General features: G+C 46.3%; 1 non-coding gene across 1 annotated transcript; it reads left to right on the forward strand.

Moving 5' to 3' along the window:
- Positions 1-22949: 22949 nt before the first annotated feature.
- On the forward strand, positions 22950-23056 carry LOC136478623 (small nucleolar RNA R71). The gene has a single exon (XR_010764344.1). It is a non-coding gene; the product is annotated as a small nucleolar RNA R71 (small nucleolar RNA).
- Positions 23057-25242: the final 2186 nt, after the last annotated feature.

The raw sequence follows: 25242 nt of genomic DNA on the forward strand, positions 1-25242 counted from the left end.
CTTCGAGGTGGTTGACTTCCCCAGCATCTACCATGCCCTCCTAGGCCAGCCATGCTTCGCTAAGTTCATGGCTATCCCCAACTACACCTACCTAGAGCTCAAGATGCCCGACCGGAGGGGGTCATCATCGTCGAGGGCAGCTTCAATCAAGCATACTACTATGAGCAGGACTGCGTCGCCCAAGCGGACGCACTCATTGCCCCCTACACCCTTGATGGCCCTAGCCATGGTGTAGGAAGGGCGTCGATGGAAGGAGTAGCCAAGGCGGCATTGGTGCTCGACTGACCAAGCATCAGTGAGGCGGCCAAGACTTCTGGCGACAGTGATGGCTTGGCTGGCCCCTCCATTTAGGCTCTCAGCCCCTAGAAGGGGTTGACCTAATCGAGGTGAGTTCCAACCTTTCCCCATGAGGGAAGCCCATCGCTGAGACATCCGCTCAGAAGCACCATCTCCCGACCTTCTTGCTTCGCTTGACTTCATAGTCGTCTCCTTAAACCCGAGCGACTCTAGTAGTGGCTCGATTATGCCCAAAGGGTCGACTGAGCTAACCACCTATTACCCTCTATGAAGGTGGACCACAGCTTAGCTCCCCCGAGTGAGGCAAGGACGGACGAATGGAGCAGGAGATGCGAGCGAGAGGTCGACCAGGCGCTAATAGAATGGCTTCGGCCGCCGCATTACCAGCTATGTCCCCTATCCCTTCTCTTGCGTTCATTTCGTTCATTTGCAGCTATCTCTGTCTCCCGATACTTCATCAAATCATGCCAGCCAACCACAAGCTGGCACGGGACCCCTCAGAAGGGGTGTCGCTAAGGGTTCTAAGGCCATCCCAAGGGGCTTCAAGGCCTTAGCCTGATGTGAGAGACGCCGATGGTCGGGCACTAGAGGCCTTAGCCTGATGTTTAGAAGCAAAGCCGGCCGACCACCACGCGATGTCTATGCACCAACCTAGAGCCACTTGTGGTGACTCACCGAGGGAAGCAGTGAGCCCTCGAGCATCGATAGATGGGCTCAGGAACTATATGAGTGGCTCAGCCTAGAAGCCAAGGATATCCTCTCTGGGGGACATGACCGAGGCACGGAACGATCGTAAACTCGGGGTTCTCACGGACTTACCCGTTAGTAGCACTAGCACGGCAATCTTGGCCACCGAGGCCATCATTGTAATAGCCCATCCCAACAAGGGACCTAAGTCTCCGAGCATGACTCACAACCAGTGAGATTACAAAGGAAAGTAATTTTATTTCATTAATTGGGAATGACCCGATTACAATATACAGCGACAAAAAACGCTGCCCCATAAACCACCCATGTGGTGGCAGCAACCGCGCTGGCCTACCCAACCCTTACCAATCTACGGTCGGGGTCACGCAGTTCATTGACAAGCGTGGAGAGACTAGGGCGGTGCTCCCCTGACCCAGGGGGCGGGAGCGGCTCTGTAGCAGTAGTGACGACGAAGGGCGAAGCAGAGCGGTAGAACCCTGTACCGTCCCCATCCACTCCACCATTGGGCTCTAGCTCTAGGCCAGATAGTCGCCCCTAAGGTGGCCGAGGTGCTCTTCCTCTGATAAAGGAGGGAAGCCCTAGTGATCCATATTGCTAGGATTCTTCCGTCCTCTAGAGGAAGATGGAGGGGAAGAAGCACAGCGGCATGAATGGTTAGGGAAGTGTAGAGGGTGGTGGTGCATGAGGAATGGACAGCGTCCCTCAGTGCCGACCCTCACCCCCCACCACACGATGTCGTCGCCTTCCCTTCGCTGGAATCCTTCCACCCTCATGGGAGCGATCGCCTGGTGGAGGAAACTAGGCTCACTCGGAGGGAAGCATCGCACTTCATTGTCGCCATGACCGTCAGGAGTTGGATCTAAGAGGAAGAAGAGAAAGAGCTAGAGGAGGGATAGAAGGTGCCACGTCATCCTAGGGCCCCTCTTTATAGCCCCAATCAACACGCTAAGAGCAGCTCCAGGCCCTCCGATCAGCCATTGACGACTAAAGAGGCCTCGGGGTACTGGCTAGGCGTCCCTTCAATCCCCACAACACGCCTCAGAGCAGTTGCATGATGGTGGCCACGCAGTAAAGGTAGAGTTAGGAGGGCATTGACAATGAGTCAAGTCCCTGCTCCACTTTCCACTAAGCGCGCTGCCCACTCCACGCATGCCTCCTCACAGGACTTAAGGGGATCCGACTCCCCTCGGGCCCACCAGCTGCCATCAACGGCCCAGATCTTCACACACCAAGTGCTACAGCTCCTCCGCTAGATCCGCTCCACACGGCCCAATGTCCCATCTCCCAAATGAAGTGGGACGGCGCGGAAGTGCACGCCTTAACTCCTCAGTAAGGCACAACGGCCCAGACGCCCTCAAACCGCCTGCACAAAACATCAACAAATGGGACATGCCTAGAAGCCACCACACCCACTGACAAGGAGGCCCCACAATGGCCTCTAGGGCTGCACTAGCTCCCCAGATGGAGCAAATCGACCCCTCGATTGACGGGCGCTCGGGTGGCACACCCCCAAAGAGCCAACCAATTCCCTAGAGTTGGGTCGGGAGCCGCTGAGTGATGGACCCAACGAGGGTCCCCCGCCCAAGCTCGACGCGCTTCCCGCACCCCGACCTATGGCTGCAAAAGGTTAGCCCAAGAAGGCCATCCCAAGAGGATTGGAGCCTACTATCGAAGCCCTTAGAAGGGCATGTCGTGTCGGGTGATCAGGTGGCCTCGAGCTAGAGCCTAGATGCTCTCGATCACCCGACCCATGATAGGTCCTGACCAAAAGGAAGAGTGCCCCATGCCTGAAGTTAGTAACTCCCAGACGAGTTCACCGAACCCTCGCTTGGGTCACAGACCTATGCGACATGGAGCAAAGAAGGGGTTAGCACCACTACCACTTGGCCCCAATAGTCAAGCGCCCCTATCACATTAAAGGAAATGGCCCCGCACAGGGCAACACACTCCCGTTAGTAGAAACCGTCCCCACCATGGCTAGTTCGATCACCAGAAGATTGAATTCAACCCTTCGTCACCATCATGAATCAAGCCAAGTGAGGCCACAAAGGGCTCGGGGGCTCCTGACTAGATCCTAACATATGGGTATGTTAAGCCTCGGGATCAATGGTTTCCGACCGAAGGGACCCCTCGACCGACCCCTCCAGGATCGCTCGGGGGCTCTAGGCTATACCCATCAGGTACGCTCGCGCACACCCTCCAACAAAGAAACCTAACTGAGCCTGGGCATGGCATAGCTGAAAGCTCTAGTTTGGTTTTGGTGAATTGATGAAACCCTAAGTGCTAACCTATTTTATCAAAGTGATTATGAGATAGGTAGCACTACTCCAAGTGATTAAGCATGTGAAGATCATGACATGATTATGGTGATGGCATGGTGATGATCAAATGCTTTAACTTGGAAAAGGAGAAAGAAAAACAAAAGGCTCAAGGCAAAGGTGAAATTGATAGGAGCTTTTTGGTTTAGTGATCGAGACACTTAGAGAGTGTGATCACATTTAGGATCGATAGCCATACTATTAAGAGGGGTGAAACTCGTATCGAAATGCGGTTATCAAACTGTCACTAGATGCTCTAACTCATTGCATATGCATTTAGAATCTAGTGGAGTGCTAACACTCTTGAAAATGTTTGTGAAAATATGCTCTCACACATGCACAAAGGTGATACACATTGTGTTTAGCACTTCGGAGCAAGGGTTTAAAACTTCATCGGTGCCCTATACAGAAAAGACAGGGTTTCACAGAGTGAACCGGACGCTGGTCACGCAGTGACCAGACGCTGGGGTCCTGCGTTCGGTCAGTGGTGCGCAGTGAAGGCCGCCCTCGATCTCTTGATCGAACGTAGGTGACCGGACTCTGGCTAAACACTGTTTAGCGTCCGGTCCTGCTAATGTGGCGGCGCACAGAGGAGACGGTGAGTGATCGGACACTGGTGAGTCCGGTCGAGCATGACCGGATGCGTCCGGTCGTGAATGGAACCTTACTGGAAATGACTGGACGCTGGGGTCCTGCGTCCGGTCACTTTGAGCAGCGCACAACTTAAATGTACTGATGACCATTGTGGTTATGCGATCAACGTTTGAAGCAGGGTACACGTGGCGTGCATCGCGTAACCGAATGTTGGGGTCCTGCGTCCGATCAATCTGACCGATGTGTCCAGTCGCCCCGACTTTTCAGTGAACAGAGACCCAACGGCTCTATTCATGGGGGCTCTCTATTTAAGCCCCATGGCTAGCTCAAGCTCACTCTCTTGGCCATTTGCATTGACATAGCAACCTTGTGAGCTTAGCCAAAGCCCTCCCACTCATCTCCATCATTGATTTATCATCTTTGTGAGATTAGGAGAGAATCCAAGTGCATTGCTTGAGTGATTGCATCTAGAGGCACTTGGTGTCCGTATTTTACTGTGGGATTTGCTTGTTGCTCTTGGTGGTTGCCACCACCTAGATGATTTGGTGCAGCGGAGGAGGATTGACACAAGTTGGTAATTGTTCGTGGCCATCTCCAATGATTGTGAGGGGACTTGTGCTTTCCCCGGTGGAGCACCAAAAGGTAACCCTAGTGGATTGCTCATGTCATTGAGTTACTTAACTTGTGGGTAGGTTCTTGCGGTGTCCAATTGTGTGGACGAGGTTCGTGCAACACCACTTAGCCACCGAACCATCAAGTGTTGGTCGACACAATAGGGACGTAGCGTGTTGGCAAGCACGTGAGCCTCGGGAGAAAATTGGTTATCTCTTGCCTTTTGGTATTCTCCTGGTGATTAAGTTAGTATTCATCTTATGATTGGTTCACTCCTCTACGCAACGGTATAATCACCTTACTTACTCATTTACATATCCGCAAACTAGTTGTAGTAAGCTCTTTAGTGTAGCTAGAATTGAGAGCTTGCTTTATAACTTAAGTTCATCTAGTGAAGCTCTTTAGTGTAACAAGTGTGAGAGCTCTTTGTGAGTACTGACTTAGTAAATTGTGTGTCTAGTGAAAATAGTAACTAGAATTGTTGGATAGGTGACTTGCAACCCTTATAGAGCTAGAGCAAGTTTGTTTTTCACTATTTATCAAACTAATCAAATTGCTCTAGTTGATTTATAGATTTTTAAATAGGCTATTCACCCCCTCTAGCCATATTAGGACCTTTCAGTAGCCCACGCTCAGGGCTCCTGATCGGCAACACGCTCGAGCTTGGGCCTTGGCTCCTGCCCGGCTCATGACGCCAGCTGAGGCCCGAGCGCAAGAAGACAAGCCCCGAGCCATCGAGGCTCGAAGGCTCCCAGACGCCGCACTTTGGGCATGGCCTTGCCGGCCACATTTGTGATAGGGTCACGCACAGGGCGTGACACAAGAAGACAAGCTTTCCACGGCCTCCAGTGTCTGAGTGGCCCTCGGGTCTGCTTGTCAGCCCCTGGAGATGACCTCCTTCGCCACTAAGAAGGCTCTAGAAGGTCCACCTAGGGGAGGCTGGTTCAAGCCGACATAGCCTGACACGCAGAGTGTCAGAACAGAGCAGTCGGACGATGTCCAAGGCTTCTTCGGCTCCATGACACCGCCACAGTCTATAGAGCGCCACTGCAAGACCCTCCTAGACTCCGGTGCATGTAGACCATAGACTTATCTCCCCAAACCGCAATATACCCGACCTATCTCATTATAGAAGGGATAAGGTCGGACCTAGAAGGAGAGGAAGAGGAGAAGAGAAGAAGAGGAGGAGAAGAGAAGAAGAAGACAAGAAGAGGAGAATCCAAGACATTCCATTCCATCCGCTCCTGCTCAGCGCCGAGAGCAGGGCAACCCAGAGAGGGGCACTGAGGGCTCCTCCACCTCATCTCATCGTCTTCCACCTCTCCGACGAGGGGAAGGCTCCACTGGCGGCGAGGCAAACTTAGGATTAGCACCGAGCTAACCCCCTACCAAATCTCTCTTAACACTCTGTTGTAGTCCCCCGATTTTAGGTGCTCTTGAGTATATAGATCATCAGCTGCTAGATGTAGGACATCGATTGGCCCAAACTAGGATAAACCGTTGCGTCCTCTCTGTGATTCTTGTGTTCTTGAGTCCATCCGAGCCACCGGAGACCCGTACTCTGACACCGACTCGAACAACTATGCTCGCCACGGTTCCGACCCCACGACACTAACTGTGCGACTAATGAAAGAGAGAAAAGCAGACAGCGGCCACTAGTTAGCAAAGACGATCAGCGACGTGAGGCAGCAAAAGCCCGCGGCGATCAAGGCGTCCACCTCCTCCAGAATAAGCGCGTACAGCTGAGACGGCGTCCTCGTGTTGTTGTCAAATGTTCTCTGATTGCGTTCCTTCTGGACCTTCCAGGAGACTAGCAGCACAAGCGAGTCGAAGCTACGCCTGAAGTGCTTCGGAATGGTTGTTCTTGTGTTCTGCCACCAGTCCGACAGACCAGAACCATCAAACGGCGCCAAGTGTTGCATCCCCATCCTTGACAGCAATCTGTGCCATACCTCACTAAACACGCTGGAGGCCAACAAGTGATCCGTGTTCTCGTCTTGCTGGTCACAGAGCACACGGACCGCGTCTTGCTGAAGGCCGTGACACTTGCGACGCTCAGCTGTCCACAGGCGCCCAATGAAGAGCAAGCCAGAAGAAGAATTTGACCTTGAGCGGCACTGCCGATCTCAAAACTTGCTTCGCGCCAAACAAGGTTGTCAACCCCGTGAAGTAAGCCCTGTACACCGATGAGGCGGTGTAAGCTCCACTCCCTGTCCATTTCCAAATAAAACGATCGGAGTCCAGTGGTGTTAGCTGGATCACTTCGAGCTTTTCCCACAGTTGAATGTATTCATAGAGTACCGGAGCAGTATGCGCGCCGGTAATATCCCTTGCCCATTGGTGGTTCAGCATCGCTGATTGTGCGATTGCGCCGGCGAGACCCGACCGCTCGGAAGAGATTTGGCGTGAAAGTACAAATTGCGCCGTCCGGAAGCCAGGAATCCATCCAGAAGCGCGCGGTGGTGCCGTCTCCAACCTGGATAGTAACAGAAGCACTGAAATTGCGGCGACGGCGCGTTCTGGCTTTGAAGGTAGCTGTGTCTAGGCCGCATCAGGCCGTGTCCGTCGCAGCCACTCCCATCTAAGGCGAAGCACAAAGCCAAGCACCCAGAGGTCGGGCAGCCCCAGCCCTCCATGTTCCTTGGGCGAGCACACTATGGGCTAGGCAACCCTGCACCGTCCGCCCGAGACAGACTCTGTACCCGCCCAAAGAAACGCTCGTCGCCTCTTGGCAATCTGTCTAATAGCCCACGCTGACAGGTTGCAGCAAATTGAGACATGGACTGGGATAGCAGATAGTGTTGTCTGAGTAACAGTTGCCCTCCCTGCGTTCGTCAGGAGTTCGCCCTTCCAATTTGGGATCCGAGCTGCCACTTTATCGACGATTTGTTGCTCGTCGGCGCGGCCGAGCCTGGACAACGAGAGTGGCGCACTCAGGTACTTCGTCGGAAACTCTTGGATCCTGCAAGGAAGACTTGCTGCACGGCCTTGACGTCTTCCTTCGTATTGGGATTGGATCTTGGGAGAGAAAGACTGAATCTTGCGATCTGTTGTGTGCGTGTGCACAAGTCCAGGAGATGCGGTGGCGGGCAGGTATTGTCGCCGACGGCGTGGGCACTACGGCGGAGGTGGATTTCTTCACCGCGTGCGATGTCTGTGGGTTCCTGGTGCGCCGCCCTGCTACCGGTTACGAGTACAAGCGCAACGACGACGGCTACGAGTACGAGCGCAACGACGACCACGTCCTCCGCGGCGTCGGGTGCACCGGATCTGGACGAAGTGGATAGAAACGAAGCCGTCGTCCCCAACGTGGTTCCCGTCGTTTCTTCGGCTCTCGATGCTCGCGTAGACGTCGTTTCTTCTCATTTTCTTCTCTTTCCTCGTTAAAACAGTTGCCACATCAGATTTTTGCTTACGTGACAGGGTCATTTAATTCCTACAGAAACTACTCTAGTACTGCATTGGGAGTGCCCTTATAGAGTCCATGTAGATGGAGACTCATCGTTTTCTTGCATTATTAGCCATTACTGGCAAGACAGTGGAGCGGATGTGTTTTTACCACGAGATGTGAACTTGTATAGAAGAATTAATGTGGGGAGAAGCAAAGAGACATGATGTGGTTTCAATTGGCGGAGGAAGGGAAGCATACAGGTGCAGAGCTGTGAATGGGGATCGAAGGGGATGGTTCGGCTGCTCCGTAAGGGACATGCGGTGGTGGGACCCTGGATGACGTGGCTTCAAGAAATCGTAGGAAAATAGTAGATAGTAGATAAGCTGGGACGTGTTCTGTGCTCAAACATGTTTGACTTGAATAACACCCAACAGAGATGGAAAACGAAACGCATCAACAAGTAATAAATTGAACAATCGACAAACTATTCAGAAACTAATATCATATATAATCCATGTCGTGCTCATGCCTTATTACATCCAGAACGCAACAGGCTTTTCTAGGTGATCACAGTAACCAGTTGCCATTTTGGGCAGTCGATAGGATCGAACCCGTTGATGATGGACCGCAGTACGCAGATCACCGTTCTTGTCGTACTTCAGGAAAAATGTAGTTACCCGGAGAAAATAGCGAAGGCGTTCCGACAGGAACTCCCCCCAGATGTCCTCCCTGCGATCGTCTATGGACAGGCACTCCACGAGGCAGAACTTGCTTCTTCCCCCCATATACACCAGGGTGGCGCCGATGTGCTTCTCGGCAGGGTCGACGCAGAACATCTTATCTATGCCAAGCTTCAACAGCGGTGGCTTCCCACCATTAGACTCATCACCAGCAGGTACAATCTCACAGGCGCAGAGGTAGCCAAGGTTGTCCGGGTCGCCAGAGAGCCCTATCCAGGCGTCCAGCTCAGGGTCAAAGTAGCCACGGCCTTTGAACGGCAGCAGCCACAGTCACCACGGCGAGTCCACTTGCAGCTCACCGTATCGCAGGAGAACGTGGCCACTTTGGTGGTGAGCTTCTCGGTGCTGAAGAAGATCGTGCGCTCTTCAGGATGCACCGCGTGGGAGACGATGTTGTCGAAGAACGGTGGCTTTGGAAGCTTCTCCCACTTCCAGACAATCTCGACGTTTGCATGCTCGTCGCTTAGTGTCGGTGGAGGTGGTTCAAGCATCTCCAAGTTGCCATCGACGTCGAGCACGAAGAGGTTGCCATCCACCTGGACGTAGGCGTTGCCGTAGCAGTTGGGCTCGTACCTGTGGCGAGGGCCGAAGGTGAGAGCCCGCGTGCGGACGTCGAACATGAGGGCGCTGCGCCTAGGAGTGTGGTGCGTCGCGACGATCTTGTTGCCGAAGGCCGCGAACAGGCCGGAGTGCGCGTTCAGAGCCTCCAGCCGGAACACCGACGGCGGCAGCCGCCGCTCTGTCAGGCTGCTGGCCGCCGGGCAGTGGTCACCGTCGGAGTCGGAGTCGGAGTCCGACGACAGGTCGAACTTGCGGATGCTGTATCCCTTCTCCCAGTCATCCTGGACGAGGTACAGGTGGTGGTTCCGCTGGCGGCTGGGGAGCTTGGAGGCACTGGCACGGGCGCCGTCGCGCTCATCGGCCGGCCGCTTCTTCGGCATCTTTCGTCCTTTTGCCAATTCGCCGTTTATTTGGCTAACCCCTCGGCTCCGTGGCTCCGTGCTATATCGTCCTTGGATTGGATGGAGACCTGCGCAATTCGTGTTCGAAGCACAATCGATCGATCAATCCCTATCGCCACCGATCCTAGTAGTCCCACTGCAATTCGTATCCCAAGCGTGTAAATAAACACTATATAAATCGAAAGATATATAGAAATCTAAATTCGTCCCACTAGAGAACCTAGCTGTATAGCTGTAGTTCCGGTTCTCAACCCATTTAATCCCGGTTTTGGAACCGGAACTATGTAATCGGGACTAAATGTCTTGATTTTTAGTCCCGGTTCTTCCAATCGGGAGCAGAGGTGTTTATTGGGTAAAAAAAAGTTCCCACTTCAGCTCTTGCACGCGTTACCATCTCACCTACCACCATACATCTAACTTAGATAAGATACGCTTTCCTTTTAAATTCAATTTGGAGACACCTTTAGTCCGGGTTTGAGATATAAACCGCGACTAACAGTACCTTTAGTCCAGGTTCGTGTCTCAAATCGAAACTAAAAGTCACACTTTTAGTCCGGGTTCATGTCTCAAACCGGGACTAAAGAATCTCGCACTGACGTGCCTCTGACACACCTCGGTAACCGTTACAACCGGGACTAAAGGGTAGAATTAGTCCCAGTTTGTATTACAAACCGAGACTAAAGGTCCAGTCCTTCCTTTAGCCACGGTTGCAATTTTTAAACCGGGACTAAATACTTTTTGGCCTAGGATGAAAGCCCGTTTCTCTGCTGGTGTCCGAACCTGAATCGATGGAAGAAACTTTCATGTACGTACCTGCGAGTCCAAACAGGTGGGGGAGCGGAAAAGTAGAAGTCAGGCCGGCCTTGAGCGTGATGTATGGCCGCGGCTGAGCGGGGATGGAGGGGATCCAAGTCAGCGAATGGACGACGGGCGTTGGCGGCGAACGGCGGCGCTGGTCAATTTGCAAGCGTGACTAGGCGAGCCGCCGAACTGGGGATATCCCGAAGAGGAGGCCGGACCGGTAAGGTGGCTCCACGAGTTGGCCTTTGGGCGATTGGGCCTTCGCCACTATTTCCTTGTAGAAGGGATCCTCACGTTACCCATGCGATCTCCGTTTTTGGATTTTCTCGTAAACACGGACCGGAGCTATGGATTTTCGTCTTGACCAACTCAAAAAATATTTTTATATTCTTTACAATATGAGCATTACTAGCATTCAGATGTCCGAACAGACGCCCGCGGCTGCTGCACGCCCACGCCAGGTAGGGACCGCCCGCAACCGCGCAATGCTCCATCCCTTCGCTTCCCATACGCACGCAAGGCGCCCCAGCAGCTGCAGCAGGTGGTTGTGGCAGGTGAGTCACATTGCAACATGTACAATACCCAATCTACTTTTAAAACATCCAAAATTTCAGATGAAATTTTTGCAACATACGTCTGAAGAAAGATGAAACACTTGAAACATGCATCTAAAACACTTACAAAAATATCTAGAAACACTTGAAAAGCCATTGCAAAACATATGTAACATCTTGACAAAAACACTTGCAAACATATATGTGAAATATAATCAACATCCTGATAAAAATACTTGCAACATATGTCTGAAAAATATACGAAACATTTAAAACAGACGCTTGCAACATACGTGTATAGCCATTGCAACATATGCAATATCTTGATCTACTTTTGCAATATCTATATAAAACACTTTGTAGAGTCGAGATGGCGGAGTAGATGGGGTGAATAGTACTTTCTAAAAAATAATCGTGTCGACTAACCGAAACAAATGCGGAATTAAAATTATCGGTCTAGTCAAGACTACACCCTCTATCTATGTTCTCAAGCACCTTACAAAGGTCTTAATTAGGCAACTAAGGTATCGGGCTAGCTAGAGCTCAACTAAATAATTCTAGCTTGCAAGGTCATACAACCCTATGTAACTAGTACTTTAAGCAAACAGGGAGCTCCTATACAATCTAGTAAGCAAAAGCACAAAGCTCCTATGCTCACTAGCAATGCTCAATAACAAGGCTACACAAGCCAAATTAGAGAGTGTAAATTACTTAGCTACACAAACTAAGCAATGTGACTAACAAGGTTACTCAAACCAAATTAGCCACACAAGAGAGCTATTTCTATGCTACACAAGCAAGAAGGTAACTAGCAAGCTACACAAGCTAACTAATTACAAGAACAAGTACACAAGCACAATATATATGAAAGTAAATACAAGCTTTTGTAAGGGGATGCAAACCAACGGGAAGACAAGGATGGCACGGTGATTTTATCCTGAGGTTCACATATTTGCCAACACGCTAGACCCGTTGTGTCGACTGCACACTTGGTAATTCACGAGCATATTGGCACCACGCTAAGCCCACATGTTGGGCGCCACAAGAACCTACCTGAAGTGAGGGTAGCTTAATGACACGCTCTGCTAGAGTTGCTCTTCGCGTCTCCCACGAGGTGAGCACAATACCCCTCACAATCACTTCTCTGGAGCACCGCACAATATTCTTTGCGTGCTTCGACGGAGACCACCACCAAGCCATCTAGGAGGTGGTAACCTTCAAGAGTAAAAAGTACCACCGGCTTGCAACTCGATCAGCTAGTGTCACTCGATGCAACCTCACAATGCAATCGCACTAGAATCATACTCACACTCAATCGAACGATCACTATCAAGCGTATGTGAGTTAGAGGGCTCCCAAGCACACCTACACAAGCCACCAAGGCATGAGGGTGCTCAGCAACCAGCCCAAGACCGGCCAATGCTTGGTTATATAGCCTCACGAAAATAGAGCCGTTATACCCCTTCACTGGATTCACTACGCATCGACCGGACTCTGCTGAACTGATCGAATGCTACAATCACGTGTCCCAACCATTTGAACTAGCCGTTGCTGCCAACGGCTAACTCGCCCACGCGCGTCTAACTGCACAGACCGTACGCACCGCTCCCATGACCGGACACGTGACTCACTAGAGTCCGGTCACGAATAGAGAGCTCCCAGAGCTGCCAAAACATGATTGGACGCGTTCGCTCACAACTACACGCTGTGCCGGCCAAGGAACAGTGCTAGGGGCGAGTTCGGTCATGCCCCCTGTCCAGCGTCCGATCACCACATGGCTCAGCGGCACCTCTGCTGCAACCTGACCGGACGTGGTCGACCAGAGTCCGGTCACGTCAAAGCTAGCATCCGATCATCTTAGCTTGGCAGGCCGAATCTAGGGTGTAGCATCGGATGCGTCCGGTCCTCTCAAGGATAGCATCCATGTTGGTGTTTGATGATCGGCAACTCGTCGCGGGTGTTACTCGGGACGATGGTTGGTGGGTTTCGGCGTATGCGGAGCTCGACAGTGAACGCAGAGACAACAATTTATACTGGTTTGGTCCACCAGAATAGCGTCCTACGTCTAGTCTGAGGTGAATAGAATATTGCGCCCTGCGCTTTTGGTTTTAAACAGTGAGGTTTGTTCCTCTTGCCGATCTAGGGAGCCTTTCCCTCCTTTATATATCCCAGGAGGTAAGTCTCCTAGTCGGTTATAATGTAAGAGTCCTAGTACGATTACATGATAGCAATGTTACTAGAATTATATGTGGGAAATCCTAGTCGGACTAGATCTTCTCCCTTCCTCGTGAGGTACCCCTAGGGCCCTGCACTGATAGTTCGGTCACCCCAGACACCTTCTCCTCGCCATCGTTTCTTCACCAAGTTGATCCAAATCAACTCCTACTTCTTCTTCTTTGCAAATGTGCCAACACCACCATGTGAATGTGTGTTAGCATTTTCACAAACATTTTTCAAATGATTAGTCACTCAATTCACCACGCAACTCGATCATAGCAATGATGTAAAGTTAGATCACTCGAGTAGCACTAGATGACCGATATGTAAACAAGTCTACCTCTTTTGATAGTATGGCCATCTATCCTAAACTCGGTTATAAACTTCTCTACACACCTATGACCGGTGAAATAAAATGCCCTACAAAAATATCTTTGCCTTGCGCATTCCATTCCATCTCATCCAATGTAGATGCAATACATGCACCAACCATATCACAAATGATATGATCCACTTCATATCATCACATGACTATATTGGCTCATCGATCTTGACCTCACTTGCTTTTCACCGTTGCTTCGGTCCATCGGCATCAATGCCCTATTCGCTTGACTGATAAGCCATAGCTGAAAGTACTATTGGCTGATTTGTTGTGAGAGAAAAATACTGTTCGTTGGCTAAAAAAGTTGACTTATAAGCTAAGTGAACAGGGCACAAGTCATCACTCAACTTGCCCTTCACACTTGCAACCAGTCCATCAAGCCAAATCTTGTCTTGATCTTCTCCACCTTAGTCGCATGACTCCATGTCTTGTCTCATATGCAATGAGCTCCTTCATCACAAGTGTGAGCCTTGCAACAAATCCAAGCCATTTCACCTCTATGGCATGTGTTGCTCACACAAGTATACCAATGCACTAATTACCTGTGTATCTCATATTTAAACACATTAGTCCACCTAGGTTGTCACTCAATTACCAAAACCAAACAAGGACCTTTCACACTTGAAACATACCCTTGAAACATCTACAATAATTGAAACATACGTTTGCAACATAGGGGGAAGAGAATGAGGCCGGTCGATTATGGCCCTCAGGGTGGGAGCCGGCGGCGTGCGAGCACCACCAGCACTGACCGTGCTCGTGGGTGCCCCTTGGCTCGACTAGAGATGACCTAAGGCGCCCCACACCTGTGCCTAGCCGCCATCAACAGGGGCTGCGGTGGCGGTGACACATCCTGACAACGCTGGGTTGGGGAAGAGGCTGGGGAGGCACTGCGTGAACTGAGGGAGGAGACGACATGGATGCCTTGGTTGGAGGAAGGAAGCAACGGTGGTAGCGTGGGGCTCAGCTGCTGCCAACGGACACGAGAGAGACCTGGAGATGTGGAGGGCGAGACGGAGCATAGAGATAGAGAGATGTGCGAGACGGAGTGGAAGTCGCGTCCAAACCGACGCGAGTGGACGAACACCCGTGTCTGAATATTTCTGTTACAATATTTTATATTATTAGGTAGAAATAGAAATTTAGTGAGAAATATCCTCCAACTTTTTTAACTAGATCTCTAAATTTATCATGCTCTATTCAAAACTTTTCACTAACTAAATACAAAAGATGACACAAAATATAGAAAAGTTGTTAGAGAAAGGAAATATATAGAGAGCAATTTAAATTTAAATGGTTCTCCAAATGATAATTTATTTATACAGAATATAATTTTAAGAAAGACTCTTGGAGAAGCTCTTAGGCTTACTAGCAATATACATGTGCATTGCAACAAGACGTATAGTTTATTGCGTGGTGCTTATAGAGGTAGCTATTATTGTTATATTTAGTTAGGCTTGGCCCAACGTTAAATCTAAGACCCATAATAAATTCTAGTGGAATAAAAGATTAACACCGTATAAAAAATTAAAAAAAGATTGACCCATCTCAAATAAATAGTCATTGTGTACATATGTTGTGAATTTGCACTTTAATTTAGGAGCTAATATGAGTTAATTGGTCGGCGTCAGCAATGCAGCGATCAGAAAACCCCTACTTTGCCTAGGGCAATCCCAACCCATACACTATGTAGTTTCTATATTTGTCAAACCATGTACACACTATACATAGGAACTGCACTACTGTTGACATTTCTTAGCACCGCCTTTTACTAGGTTGTCATCCCTAGCAATGATGCCAGAAATATTTATTGGTATTTATTAGTAACACCTGTAAAAGAAGATTATATATATATTAAGGATTTTGTAAGCGCACAGAAAATACCATTGTAGCATTTTACCTAGGAGTATATCAGGTATCGTTATTTATATTTTATCATAGGGAAGAGTGGTGGCTAGAGATATTGACAAATATGTATACTTATGATGGAACCATTAACTACACATGTGCTCTAATAGGGGTAAGTCAAATGACAAATAAATGATAAGTGTAAGGCATTAATAATAATCCAGAGATAGAAATAGATACTCATAAATGTAGTATGACTAGGCAGGAGATTAATTAAGAGAAAAGATTCCTAAGTTATTTCTTATTTACTAAGTCTTTCATACACCCTAATATTATATATACTTTCATCTATAGCATAATTAACTTTGTATCTAAGCATAAGGAACATTACTAAGGAAGATCAAGAACAAAGCTTGATTTCCTTCGCAACCAGGTTCTACTTGTCCTACAAACGGGAAGTGGACTACAAAGGACTCAACGAGAGTGTCACACTCGTGATCTACCACATGGCCCAGAATGTAGGGTGCATTCACAGATAAACAATATTTAAGCACCATGCTTACATAATGTCGACCACTTAACTCACTCGAGTACTGAGCTAAGCGCTTTGCTATCTTATGCATAAATTCAGTATCAAATATGACTATATCAAGCATACTACTAGAGCAAACTAGGAACATAATAAACAGAAACATAGTATTGAAATAGCACAAAGTCATGAATAATAGAGATATAATGGCTTTACCAGCCTCCAGACGATGAATCTAGAATCCTGAGCAATAGCCCAACTTTACTTAAATCTTGCTAGCTAGTCTATACTAGAACTTTGAGGAATTGGAGATCTATTCTATTCTCTCTGGAAACCCTAACTTCTGATCCTTCTTGACTTCTGATTATAGATCAGGGTTATGCCCGGGGGGTGGCAGGGGCTGGTATATAAAGGGGTAGCATCAATCATGAGCCCTCGGGGTCAAACCGACTTGAAAGAACAGCATAGATACAAACCCTAAGGCAGTGGAGAACCGACGTAGAATGGAGGGGGTGACAGGTGGGCCCCCTGGGCTGGCCGGCCTATAGGTGAGGCCATCTGGCCCCACCTGGCATCCTCTCGTGGTCTTCTTTGGTGGGTTGCCCTCTGGTGTCTTCTAGAACCTTCTAGAGTTGTTTTCACTGTGGATAATCGTGATTAAATCTGACAATTGGGTCCAACGCAATAATGATGTTATGCCTTTCTGTTCCTATAACTAAGGCTTATGTGGGGCTCATAGGAGTGGAGAAAGCATGAAAGTGCATTCTTGCAATGCATATATTATAAAGTCAAACCTTGGATCCAAAGAGAGTTGAGTCATACAATCAAATCAAGATGTGCATGTGTGTGGAATGTGGTGGATGTATATATATATGGCTACCATAATTCTACTATGCTCCTTGAAAACTTATCTCTCTTTTGAAACTTGAAAATATTTGCAAGAAAACATGAGCTATCTTATTCATTTCTTTTTTTTAGGCGGGCATCTGAGTACCCATTATTTTAAATATCTCGGACACTTTGTCCATTTTTTCAATTCTCCCTTTCTCTTTTTTCTCTTTTTTTCTGAATAACTTTTGCATAGACCATGCTTCTCTTCTACAACAAAACATTTTGAGAAATAGCAATAAGAACTTGGAGCATTTTTTGGTGGATGAAAAACCTATCAAACATATTTTTGGTGTCTACTTCTACTCCCAATGTAGGAGTAGAACATTTTAGGGTGGATCTAGATGGAGAGCATGTTTTTACGCCTACCCCCAGTGTAGGAGTAGTGCATATGTGGGTGGTGTATATGTGATCTTGATTTTAAGAGCATCACAAACCTCTCATAAGGATCAACAAAGCTTGAGTAAACTCAATGCAAAATAAGTAGCATATGAGTGGAAGTTCTCCTAGCCTAAAATAGCATGTTTAGCTCTGGTAGGAATTGAAGCTTTGTCATATAGGAACTCATCATGTAGCATTATTATGTCTTTCAAAAGATAAATCCCCAGAATTCTAGTATTACTTGGAACAAGATAAACAGTAGCTCAAACTTTCTCATATCATATCCATCAATTACCTAGACTTAGATCAAGCATATGCTACCTGATGAGGATATCACATCTTCATCACATACAAGCCAAGGAGAGGAGGAGGACCAACATGGGCGTCCAATGCATCTTTCTCATGGTGGAGGCCCAGTCCAACTGAAGTTGGAGCCCATCTTAGGCTTCAGGACCAGTCTGCCTTAAACTGGACACCCAGGACGCATCCGGACTCCGTTTTTAACGATCCACATATGGTTGGAAAGCTAATTTTATAAGGAAGCCAATCCATGTGGTTTCACGTCAAAAGATCTTTGGAATCAATGGGAATCGTCGAAACAAGTCAGCGTCTAGAATCTGTCAGGGTGCTGCGACACCGTCTTTTGGTCCGTTGGACCGTGTATCATGTTTGGGCCCATTAGGGGGGCGCGTCCAGGGGGGTGACACCCAAGACTCTATAAATAGCAGCCGTCGCTCTCCTTAGGGTTTGGGTTTTGTTTAGTTCTTGATTTCCTTATGAAACAGACGTTGTTTTGCTGCAACTGTCGCCGCCAAGGCCACTTGCTGTGAACCAGGGCCCCAGTTCTTGATCTTGTTCGCCTGTGGCGATTAGTCCTTTCGAATAAAGACTTGAACTCCTTCTCATTATTATAAGCCTCATATTTATTTGCAATTTTAGATTGCGTTCATCTCATTCTTTGCTTGTGTTCTTGATTCGCTTGCAGGAAAGCCTTCTCGGTGAGGTCAATCGCGTTCGCGTGGTTGATAACCAATGGAGCAGTGGTGTAACGGTTGCGGGGGTCCGAATCAGTCTTGGTTCAAAGCCTAGATCGTGAACGTCGAGTCTCTACCAATCAACGCTATCATACCTATCGGAAGATCAGGCCTAGTCTATATCAAGTGGTATCAGAGACCTTGTTGCCCGTTAGGTATAACTTTGTTTCCCCTTTAGATTGTTACTGTTTTTGCATTACCTATAGTCCACAAAAAGCAAAAAAAAAATACACCGCCACATATTTCTTGTCCTATAGCCTCATTGTGCCATGCAATTTCATCTCTATTTCGTGTTGTTGAGTTTGTGCCCTATGTCAAGTTCTGGTTGTTGGTTTTAGTTCGTTTTTAGTCCAGTTTGTGTTTTTTTCTTTGTTTTTCATCATAATCCGTGAACACCTTCAAGTCTTGCTGTGATTCCTGTGTATTCATCAAATCTTAGTCCATGCCATCTTTTTTTTTGTTATACTTGTCTTCACTATTTCCATTAAATCCTTGCTGTCATGACTAATTTTGCGCGCATTGTTCCTGTTTTGTCCTCTAATTCGGAATGCGTTCGTAAAACTAGTATAGTTTTCGCATACGAACTCAGATTTTAACGTTCCATATATCAAAATCGATCAGAAAAAAATTTCGGATTTGTCCATCCCTGGCTTTGCTAGGTTCAGAGATTTTTATTTTGGTTAAAAAGTGGTCACAAGATGCTCTTTTCGTGGTCACAAGGTCTTTGTCGATTTCGAGCACGTCTTCTGAAAATTCCACAGGCCACGTCTTTCACTTGTTTAAGCTCATATTTTCTATGATTACTTCTTTTGTGCTCCTAAGTGAAGAAAAAATATCAAAAAATAAAAAGAAAAGTTAAAGAATCCCAAAAAAACGATAGCCCAAAAATAGTGAAAAAAGACGGGCAAAAGTGGAACAATATCTAGAGGAGCCCATAGAGAGCGCCATTTGAGCTGTGTTTGCGTGTGTTAATTTCTGCCTTGTTCCTAATCATATTCTTGCTATTCACATCACTTGATACATCTGATACTTGGAACATGAGTAGGCCAGCATCTAAGACAAGTACTTGGGATACTTATTCAGCTTTGCTATTCAGTTGCGAATTTTTCTATTCCTTGCTACTATATTATGCCTGTCCAAGCTCCACTTTCTTCTAACCAAGTACAGGTTCGCCTTGCAACTGTTACACTCAAGCTACAACAGTATCACAGTCACCGACCGATTGCACCGCCTGTTGCTTTGGTAAGAACACTTGTAAGACCATGGTAAGACGCTTGAGAGTTGAGTGCCTTATTTTTTCTTGTCCACAAACTAAGTAGTTGGTAGGGATAATACTATTTGTGTTGTCTTTTCCTTTCTACTAACCATGTTAGGAAAAGCCGAAGGCAGCGGCCAAGGAAATGAGGACGCACCTATAGATTTCAATGACTGTGTTTCTAAGAATGAGCTTCGTGCCGTTCTTGATGACAAGTTTAATGAGATTCTTCAACAAATCACCAATTTGGCTAAGAGGATTGAAGATGTTGAACAACGACATCCTGAACCACGTTCTGAAGAAGAAGATGATGATCTCTCTAAGGAGGACAATGGCGACATGGAGGCTGAAGCCAAAGCTTAACGACGTGCTAAGGATGCACATAACTATAATCGGTTGAACTTTAACCGACGCGGTATGGGAGGTAACAGCCAAGGTAATAATGATCATTTCTCTAAAACCAAGTTTAAGATATCTCCTTTTTCTGGTTCTGCTGATCCTAAAGCATATTTAGATTGGAAGATGGCTGTAGATAAAAAATTTAGCTCTTATCAAGGACCAGAAGAATATAGAGTTAGACTTGCTACTAGTGAGTTTACTAGTTTTGCTCTTTTCTAGTGGAATGATATTTGCAATAATGCTAATGCTAAGCTCAAATACCTCAAACCTGGACTGTACTTAAACGACGAATGAAATCGAGATTTGTTCCTCCATACTATCAGTGTGATCTACGATTAAAACTACAACGTTTAAATCAAGGTAGTAAAACTATTGAGGAATATTATCAGGAGCTTTTAATTGGTCTAGAACGTAGTAACATACAAGAGGATGATATGAATAAGTGTTCTAGATTTTTTGGAGGTTTGCGTCGTGAAATACAGGATGTTCTTGACTCTAAAGAACGGACTAGATTTTCCCAATTATATCATTATGCTATTAAAGATGAAAGGGAAGTATAGGGATGACAACCTAGGTGATCCACGACTCCATCCGTGACTCCATCCATTCCTTCACGTCCAACTGAGGTGAGTAAATTTTCTAATATGCAGACACCACCAGTGCCTGTAAAGAAGAGTTCTTCTATCACACCTCCTTCCAGTGGATCTGCTACACCTTCCTCTAGCAGATCTTCTAAAGTTGTGTGCCACCACTACAAGGGCATGGGACATATTGCTAAAGAATGCCCCAGCAAACACGCATATATTACTACTAATCTCAAAACTAGAGTTTGAAATTTCAAACTTGAGGGCTGGATTGTGTGTGTGTGAGGAGGAAAGGCAGCTAGAGAGTGGCCATTTATTGGCGGTGCAGGCATAGGCCGGCCAGCCAAGAGGTGGGGCCGGCTGCCCCCCACAGGGCCCACATGGCCTCACTTTCCACCAACTGAAGGCTTGCTTCGAAGCTAAGCAAATGTTTATGTCCGTCGGTGCACTTGCACCCAAAATGGCTGGTGGAGAGTGATGGAGGTGACGGTGGTGGGTCCCGGGTGTCTATGGGTTCGTATGCATATATTTCCTCTGTATACATATGTATATATGCTATGCAAAAATATTTTATGATACTATGCATTATTTCTAGATGAATGGATGGTATTTTTAAATTTTTATGCCTCCACGATAAATATCCTTGCGAGTTTTTACACACCATAAAAATTATTTACATGGGGCTTGAAAACTATTTTATGGTGCAATGATGAAAATTTTAATTTTATTTTCTAATGCAAGTGTTGAAAAGTAAAAATTCCCAAGTGCAACATAAAAAGTAAATATGGATAATTATCGATTTTACCTCCCGGCGAGGGTTTAGAATTTTGAGTCCACCGAATTAGACTTGATCGGAGAAGTCCTTCATTCTTTGGGTGCATCAGTCGCTCCCAGAGATGGAGACCTTGATGGTTGCACCTGTTTCTCTTGCCACTCCAATTTAGAGCATTGTTCCGGCCTTGGCTTGAAGGCGAATCGCTCTTCCTTCCCATTGATGTGGAATCAAATTTCTCAGCTCCGACATCAATGTGTGCATTTTTAGTGCTCAGGAAGGGTCTCCCAAGTATGAAGGGTGTCTTCATGTCTTCCTACATATCAAGTACTACAAAATTGACTGGCATAAAGAAGTTTCTTATTTTTACCGGAATATTTTTGGCGATTCCTATAGGGCAGCGGACCGATTAGTCGGCTAGTTGCTGGCACATTGATGTTGGCGTGAGTGTTGAATAGTTGAGTTTGTCGAAAATTGTCTTGGGCATGACACTAACGCTGGCGCCAAGGTCACATAGCGCATGCTCAAAATTCTGGTTTCCGATTGAACAATCAATAGTGGGGTATCCTGGATCCTTCTTCTTTATAGGCGATGTGTTTAGGATGGCTGCACTACACTCCTCCGTTAACTTAATTACCTCAGTGGTGGGCAAAGGTCTCTTGTTGTTCAGAATGTCTCTGAGGTACTTCGCATAGGTAGGTACTTGTATGGCACCTAGCAGGGGGATATTGATATATAACTTTTGAATTACCTCTACAAACTTACCAAACTGCTCATCCACTTTGGCTTTTCGATTCCTACGTGGAAACGGTAGGATGTTGCTGTCATGGAAATCTTGTTGCATTTCCTGTTCTGGTGGCTCAACTTCTTCAACTTCATCATTCTTCTTCTCCTCTTGTACTGTTGCTAGTGTTTTACTTGTCTTTGTCGGATATGGAGGATCATGAGTAGACTTGCCACCTCTTGTGGTTATAGCATTGACCTTTTCAAGGTTAGTGGCAAAAGGCATAGCAGCGGCCAACTGGGCTATTTGTGATTCTATCTTTTTATTATAGCTAAGTTGGTCTTTTACGACAGAAGAAAAACTATACATTTTAGTGTTTATATTTTCTAAAACTTTATCATTAGAAGCAAACTTTTTAGAAATACTCTCATTAATCTTGGCTTGTTCTAAGATCAAATCTCTCAAGGATGGTTGTTTAGGATTAGAAAAATTATAGTAATTACCTGGGTACTTGCCTTGGTAATTTGACCGTTGTTGTTGTTGTTTCCCCCATCCTTGTCTTTGTTGTTGTGGACCAGAGTTGTTGACGACAATGTTTACATCTTCTTGATACTCGGGGAAATCAATCCCCAAATATTCTCCACATGTGTTTTGGGCATTATAAGCATCTTGAATAGCTTGATGATCTTTCTTGTAATTGGCTCGCTGTTTGAGCCAATTCAATAGTATGTCCATCTTGGTTGAAAGTGCACACACCTCTTCCTGTGCTTCTTCGCTCTTATTGCATATTTGAATACTTCCTTGGGACCAGCCTTGATTAGAGGCTATCTTTTCCATAAGAGTTTTAGCTTTTCCGAGGGTGAGTGACATAAATGCTCCTCCAGCAATAGCATCAAGTTCTTCATGAGCTTTCCGAATTAATCCATGGTAGAAACCTTGCATGAGCAACCAATCTTCCATTCCATGATGAGGACAATCTGAAATGTATTCTTGAAAACGTTGCCATGCTTCTGGAATGGTTACTCCTTTTTGCTGCTGGAAGTTGGAAATTTTTCCTCTTAAGGCATTGGTCTTGCCTATAGGAAAAACTTTGCTAGAAAGGCCCTCGAACATCTTGCCCATGTGTTGATGTTATCTTTATTGGTGTAGAACCACTGCTTTGCCCTTCCCACTAACGAGAGTGGAAATAAGCGGAGTAGTATGATGTCTTGAGCAACATCCTTGATGACAATTGTGCTGCTAATGTCTAGAAAATTCTAGAGATGAGCACTAGCATCTTCATATGCCTTTCCGCTGAATGGCGTAGCTTGCACCATGTTGATGAGGCTTGGCTAGAGTTCAAACTCAAGAATGTTGGTTTTGAGTGTTGGTCCAATGCGAATGTTCTCGGTGCTTGGAGCAGAGAATTCACGCAGTCTTGTCAGCCATAGCTTTAGAAACTGGTGTTGAGCTACCTCTTGATTGGTTTGATTATGATTGATGGAATTTGTTGGTGGATCAGAACCAATCCTACAATAACCTATATAAGATATGAACAAAGAAAAATAAGGGTAAGCCTGCTAAAGCAGAGGTGCATAGTTATGATTTCATCAATAAGTATTTATTTGATCAATTCTCTTTTAGCCTTGTGCCCTTCCCCGACAATGGCGCCAAAAATGCTTGTTGACATTTCTTAACACCACCTTTTACTATGTTGTCATCCCTAGCAATAATGCCAAAAATGTTTGTTGGTATTTATTAGTAACACTTATAAAAGAAGATTATATATATTAAGGATTCTGTAAGCGCACAGAAAATACCATTGTAGCATTTTACCTAAGAGTATTCCAGGTATCGTTATTTATATTTTACCATAAGAACGAGCGGTGGCCAGAGATATTGACAAATATGTATACTTATGATGGAACCATTAACTACACATGTGCTCTAACAAGGGTAAGCCAAATGATAAATAAATAATAAGTGTGAGGCATTGATAATAATCCAGAGGTAGAAATAGATACTCATAAATGTAGTATGGCTAGGCAGGAGTTTAATTAAGATAAAAGATTCATAAGTTATTTCTTATTTACTAAGTCTTTCATACACCCTACTATATGTACTTTCATCTATAGCATAATTAACTCTGTATCTAAGCATAAGGAACATTACTAAGGAAGATCAAGAACAGATCTTGATTTCCTTCGCAACCAGGTTCTACTTGTGTCCTATAAACGGGGAGTGGACTACAAAGGACTCAACGAGAGTGTCACACTCGCGATCTACCACATGGTCTAGAATGTAGGGTGCATCCGCAGGTAAACAATATTTAAGCACCACGCTTACATAATGTTGACCACTTAACACACTTGAGTACTGAGCTAAGCGCTTTACGATCTTATGCATAAATTCAGTATCAAATATGACTATATCAACCATACTACTAGAGCAAAATAGGAACATAATAAACAGAAACATAGTATTGAAATAGCACAAAGTCATGAATAATAGAGATACAATGGCTTTACTAGCCTCTAGACGGTGAATCCAGAATCCTGAGCAATAGCCCAACTCTACTTAAATCTTGCTAGCTAGCCTATACTAGAACTTTTAGGAATTGGAGATCTATTCTATTCTCTCTAGAAACCCTAACTTCTAATCCTTCTTGACTTCTAATTGTAGATCAGGGTTATGCCCGAGGGGTGGTAGGGGCTGGTATATATAGGGGGTAGCGTCAATCCTGAGCCCTCGGATCAAACCGACTTGAAAAAACGGCTTAGATGCAAACCCTAAGGCGGTGGAGAACCAACGTAGGAAGGAGGGGGTGATAGGTGGGCCCCTGGGCCGGCCGGCCTGTAGGTAGGGCCAGCTGACCCCATCTGGCATCCTTTCACGGTCTTCTTCGGTGGGTTGCCCTTTGGTATCTTCTATAACCTTCTGGAGTTGTTTTCGCCGCGGATAAGCGTGATTAAATCTGACAATTAGGTCCACCTTGATGGATTTCTGAATAAACCCTGCTGAAAACATAGATTCACCAAAACTCATAGAATTTGTCAGTTTAAACCCTTAAACCTATGTTGGTGACCATTTTCATGCATTTCTACAGGTTATATTGATGGTTTATGTTGGATGATAACTACCGTCAACAACTACTAATGGATAGTTTCTTCAAAATAAAATTTTATGCAACCATGTGTCTTCTCTCTCCATCATCTACCAATTGCATCTCTTCATATCTTGAGGTCACTGAGGCGTGTCCCACCTTCCTGTTAT

The sequence above is a fragment of the Miscanthus floridulus genome, chromosome 8 (genome assembly GCF_019320115.1).
Source record: "Miscanthus floridulus cultivar M001 chromosome 8, ASM1932011v1, whole genome shotgun sequence".
Taxonomy (NCBI): domain Eukaryota; kingdom Viridiplantae; phylum Streptophyta; class Magnoliopsida; order Poales; family Poaceae; genus Miscanthus; species Miscanthus floridulus.